The sequence below is a fragment of the Mixophyes fleayi genome, chromosome 10 (genome assembly GCF_038048845.1).
Source record: "Mixophyes fleayi isolate aMixFle1 chromosome 10, aMixFle1.hap1, whole genome shotgun sequence".
Taxonomy (NCBI): Eukaryota; Metazoa; Chordata; class Amphibia; order Anura; family Limnodynastidae; genus Mixophyes; species Mixophyes fleayi.
Window position 1 is genome coordinate 61,791,907 of NC_134411.1, and position 6,293 is coordinate 61,798,199.

General features: G+C 38.2%; 1 long non-coding RNA gene across 1 annotated transcript; it reads right to left on the minus strand.

Annotated features, from left to right (window-relative positions):
• Positions 1-3,285: 3,285 nt before the first annotated feature.
• LOC142103489 (uncharacterized) lies at positions 3,286-5,216 on the minus strand. Its single transcript, XR_012679373.1, has 3 exons — positions 4,446-5,216; positions 3,705-3,801; positions 3,286-3,369 (listed from the first exon to the last, which is right to left on the minus strand). It is a non-coding gene; the product is annotated as an uncharacterized LOC142103489 (long non-coding RNA).
• Positions 5,217-6,293: the final 1,077 nt, after the last annotated feature.

A 6,293-nucleotide genomic window follows, 5' to 3' on the forward strand; every position in this document is an offset into this window, starting at 1 on the left:
TTCTGTATCCTAATGTACCGCACAAATACTTGATAGCTTATTTGTACACTGAAATGTTCATGTCAGGTAGGACCTCTCCTACCCCAAAATTACATCTCCAATGACATTTTTGGTTTACATCCCCCTCCAAACTGACATGCTTTGCCCTTGCTTAGTTACTTTGCCTTACCTTTCCAGAATGAATCTGGCCCATGGTTTGCTGAAGAAGACTTAAACAAGAAGTGTATCAAGGTAAGCTTCTTAATGCTTTTGCCACAGTGTTTCTTTATTTGCCTGACTAAATAATTGCAAACACAACGTGCAACTACAGTGCCCCTTTAGAGGTAGGGCAAATCATTCTGTCAAGAAAGTATTGCATTTGCAAACTGTAACCTGACACAAAGGAGCCACAAAAGACAGGTGTTAAGGTAACCCAAATAAATTTTAATTTTTTTTTTCCCATGATGGCACAGGACAAATATTGTTAACTACTATTTTGTACAGGTAAGAATCTGTGCTAATTCTAAAAATCTAATAAGGGATTTGTATTTAAGATTAGTGCTAATGCACAGTGTGTGGTACACTCGACGTCATTTAGCATAACAGTTATTTACATGTAACCTCATGACCTTATTGCACTAAGCACATATAGGTTGGGTCTCACATTTGGATCTTAGGTGCACTTACCCCATCAGCCGCTGTCATATCACGGCTACCTGGGTGCCTTCTGGTCGTCAGCAACATTCCCGTCCTCCACAGCTCCGTTTGTAATCAAACACACACTGTTTGTTCTGCTGCATGTGCACAGGCATCTTGGATGCAGTCAGGTGATCATTCCAGATCAACCAGATTCAGCACCTGTGATCCCATTAAGTGCTCAGCCAATAGTTGCTTGGGACAAACTATTTAAAGCTGCTGCTGTGATCTGTTCATTGCCTGAACAACACACTTCTCTCCAGTGGATAGTTATTGGCCCCAGTGTTTCTGGCTGGATTACAAAATCAGTGTTTGTGTCCACATTCTCAGACTGCTCATTCCCCTGCTAGATTGGACAATCAGCAAGAACATGAGCAGGAAGATCATCCAGGCTGCTCTGTTCAGATTCAGACCTGCTGCAGGTAATCCCAAGGGTCCCTGATTCGGATCAAGAAATACAGACTAACGTGACAGTTTGACATACTATAAGGGTGTATGTAGTGCTGTGTGTCTGACTAATCATGTAAGACGCAAATGAAAAAGCTTGGAGTATAGATATGGTTTGGTCAGGCAAAGAGGCACACTCTGTAATACAAGTAAGTAGACTCCAAGAGGTAGTTTGTCCACCAAACTCCTCTATCCTGTAAAGGCTTTTCCAAACTATGATCTGATCCCCCCCAATCCATGATAGTTTAAACCAATCTGGAACCTTGAATACATTATTATAACAAACAGACCCTAGAGTTTCTTACGTAATGTACACTGATACATTCATTGTTAAAGTGGGCACGTCACTTGGATTTGGCTCCCTTCCAGTTTTGGAAAACATTTATGCAAGGCCAAGCAATTTTATATAACGGGCAACATATTATCATTTGAAGCTTGGTTTGTTGTGATTTCTTGCCAATACAGACACAGGTACCCATTGCACACGTTCACCCTCTATAAGCCAAAAAAACTGGATGCCTCACCTAACAATGTAAACATCAACAATATCTACCAGACATTAATCCCTCAAAATACTGTGTGCTCGGCCCAACACTCTTGGATTAGATCAGGGGTGGGCAAACCTGTCCTCAAGGGCCATATCCAGTTCATGTTTTTAGGATTTCTGTCTGTAGAAACAGGTGGGATAATTACTGACCCAGCCAAATAGATTAACTCAGCTGTACATGATTAAAGAAATCCTAAAAACATGAACTGGATATGGCCCTTGAGGACAGGTTTGCCCACCCCTGGATTAGATGGTGGTAAAGGAATTTGAACATGGAGCCATAATCCTAAAGGGAGGATATCTGTACATTAAAGCTTTGTAATTCCCTTGCCCAAGGCATGGACAAATGCTGCAAATTATTGTTAACATTGACTAGCATGTTTTAACAGACATAGGTGGTATTACGAGACACACTTTGAAGAGAAACAAAGGTGGAATGTTAATTTGTCACTACTTTCCACTTTCAGAGGGCAAGCTACATGAAAATGGTATTGAGAATAAATTTCACATTTCTACACCACAATAACATTGGAGACCTGCATTATCAGGTTCAGCAAACATATCAAGTGACTGCTGCCTAACAATGGGTAATCAGACTAATGTAACTAGTTCTCATGTGGAGTATCTATGGTGGCTGTAAGTTTACATATAGCTGCCTTGACCAATTAGCAAACTAGGGGCCTGATTCATTAAGGATCTTATCTGTCATTTTTTGCTTATCTTAAGCTAATCCACTCTGTTAATGCTCAGAAAAGGGAGATAAGAAGCAAAAGCCACTGCATAAGTGACGAATTTCTTACGCTAGGATGAAAATCCATCTTTGCTTCACTCTTATCTCCCCGTTTCTTCGTAACAATAAGCATCTTACCTTTTGCACAAGATAAGAAGATTACTAATGATTCAGGCCCTAGGTGATGGTATTATGGCCTTGTAGCAAGACTCCACTAGCTTAGTGCCCTAATGCATTCCCCATAATTGTTAGTGTGGGGTTTGTGTCTGGCATGTGGGTGTTGGAACACTTTGAAACAAAGTGCCACTAGCACAAGCGAAAAATATTGTTATCCCATTTGGCCAAGGGCCAAAAGTTGGTAGTGTGTGACCTGACACTGCTAACATTTTTGCTTTCTTTATATACATTTACCTGTAATGTGATGCCTATATTCCTACGCACATCACATGTTCGCTCTAAAAGCTGAAAGTGTCCAAACAATTTACTACTAAGCACCGAACACACATACAAACCTCCACACTATAGACATTTTCTAAAACTATACATTTACCCCATTGAGCGTGTTTGTAGGCTATGGTGTATCTGTGGCAAAGGAGAAAATAACCACACCTAGATTTCATATATTCATTTAAAATAAAACCTGTTCCACAATAGTTTTGAAAGCACTACACATGGATTTATGGGTATTAAAATATTAATCAGTGCACTGTAGTAATGGTACAAAATGGCATGACAACTGATTGCTGACACATTTGCAGCATAGGCTAGATTTATTACATATAAGAATTCAAATGTGCTGACAAAAACAAAGCAAACAAGGTAATGGTCTGTGTGTGTAAAAATTCCTTGGATTAAGAGATGACAATCTGGCCAGACTGGAGAGACATAAGCAGGCTTGGAGCTCTGGAGAAATTCAACAACATGTAGTGAGACACGAATTGCACAAATCCAAAATCCACGCCAACACACCCTGTTGAACGAAAGGCAACAAATTAATATGGCAATATTAGGTCAGACAACTTGCATTTTGATATCAAGAGATTGAGCAATGTATTGGCATGTGTAAAAAAGCCAGTAATATTATAGTGTATAATAATGGCTTGTGTGTTTGGACTATACCTAGGATTCTGAATGCACTATTTGACTTAATTTGAAACACCAAACCCATATGTTACATAGCTAGCATCTGCCCATATGTTTTGTTTGTGCAACCACACATTGCAGGCTTAGTAACGACGACATTATTGTATGGAGCACACTCACTGGCCAATCACATTTTAGTGCAGATAGCACTATACTACTTACATTTGAAAACACCCTTCACCATGGCAACATCCACCAACTCCAAAAGGAAGTGCAATGGCAGAAAAGCCAGCACTGCAGGCCAAGTGTAATCTAAAGGCTGTAGATATAAGAAAAACAAATAAAGTGTCAATAATGTGCACTTCTCAACACTATATGTGCTGATCAATAAACTGTAGAAAAACCAAACATCAATTATGTTGCCCCATTAACGTGCATTTAGCTAAAAGACATTAAGGCTAAACTTGGAGGCATGAAGCTATACTTTCTACACACATTGTAAAGGTAAAATACAGGTAGGCATGGTTTTTCCCCTATTATTACACATATAAACCATTTCAGTAACACACCAGACCATGTCTATTCATATTCCCATTTTGAATAACCATACCTTAGATAATCAACCCTTGACTAAGCTTGCACATGATTTGACCACTGATCTTTTAAATGTGAAGATATTTATGTTTTGTTCCAAAAAAAAAATAAATACATACAACATTGACCCCTTACATTGTAACATGCTTTGTCCACTAGAACATTTACTTATTTTTATCCTTTGCTCTCCTTAATGACTCAAGCACAGAGTGTTAATGTGTCTTTAAGGTAGGGTCTGAAAAACCACACTTCAAATAAAAGGTATTAGAAAAAGAAAAGAGAAAAAAAACAAAACACAGTATGGACATTCTTAATGCAAAGTATTTTAACAAGGGGTATGTAATAAAACAATATCTGGTTTCTACTTACCACACACACAGACAAATGTGGAATGTCAATAAGCAATCACTAGACACCCAAAAAACACAATCCAGGACCAAGATCTGTGGAGGGGAGGGTAAACAGGTACAAAATAAATCAATATAGATGGATAATCTTTATGTGTGTCACTACAGTCGAGAGGTATCTATGCAGAGACACATCTCAAGTCTACACAGTTGCCTCAATATTCAAACTCTGCAGCTAATTAAAGACTTTTCCACTAACCTTCAACATAAAATTCTTAACCATTATGACCTTTCAGCATAATTTTCTATCTGTATCTCACCAATATCTTTTCCTACAAATAAACATGAGTGTTGAGCAAGGTACAGCAATAAACTGCAGAGATTATGAAACATTTCACCATTAAGGGCTACTTACCCAGAATTGTGAATCTCCCAACAACACAGAAAGCCAAGCAAGGTCTTTTTAAGTAACACTGTAATTAGTGAATTAAATGCAGGTGAGTAGGCTGGAGAGTATGCCGGACACGTCATTAGGAGCACGCAGGTGCGATCTAATTAGCCAAGTGTGGTTTTGTGTAAAAGTGACCTGACATGTGAGCAACGTTTATTTTCTGTAGGTAAGTAGAGATTATAACGATTATTACAGATGTCATTAATGAGCTAAGCTGTTAGTGTTGTTGCAATAGTATGGGTAAAATAGTTTTAAGTACAATTCTATGAGGTATTATTCATTTGCATGTGCTACATTTAGATGTGCCACGATAGTGTAGTGGTTATGTATTTCACCCCCCAATACTAAGTGCAGAAGCTCGAGGCCCCAGGTCAACCCTAAGCACCAAGTGAGTTAATAAAACACATTATTAAGCATACTCCTAAAAGTAAAAAACTATATGCAACTGCTTGTATTTAGCGTAAGATTCGCAAACGCGCTTAATTCGCGTTTGTTTGGTGACGTTTTTGCAGCTCCTGCTGCTTTAGTAAAACAGTGTTTTTATTAATGTGTGTGTTTATCTAGGGTTAATATTTTAATACCACGTTATCCATTATGCTGTTCATATTAATTGCAACATGGCCAATTTATCAGGTCTAAGGCAGTCATTCAGCTGTGCTAACTAGTTAATGTGCAGTTTGGTGTTGGTGTTTCAATGTGAAGTATAACTCAGTGAATAAAGAAATGAGCTTGCAACAATGAGTTTGAACCCTGAATGATGCGTGTATGTGGCTAACCTTGGTATATTTACAAGTTTGAGGGTATTTATTCCACTCTGTGACTTAGTATATGTTTTGGTGTGTAAGGTGGCTATATGTAATGTTCAACAGTGTTATCAGCTACAACACAGCAAAGCAGTTGTTGGCAAAGACTTTGGATTTCAAAGACATGTGAATTCTGTACTGGCAACAGTGGAAAAAGCTAAGTGCTCCACCAAATCAAATTGTAGAAATGGGAGCAATAAATGTTCTATTTTTGATTTGTATTTATCAACATGGATATATTTCGATATGCATAAATTGTGACTCTGCATGCACTAAATCTTTCTGGGTATAATATTTCCAAGTATTGGCATTTTTCCCCATGTTTTAAGGGAAACAACTTATGCTAGAAGTTGCTGGTCATCTTTAATTTGTATTCTATTCCCTTGACATCACCACTTGTACAGTGGTGTAGCAGTTAGGCAATCCACCTTGCCAGCTTGCTACGTGGGTTCGAGTCCTCACCAGCTCTCGGCTCTTAGGGATCATTAATATCCTTACACTATTTGTGTTGCTGTTAAAAGTGCCCCTGTGGTAATAGTACACTTGTTTTAAATTTGCATAAATCATGTGTGTAAAACCCTAAAATATAGTTTCGAGTTATTATATGTCTATTAAT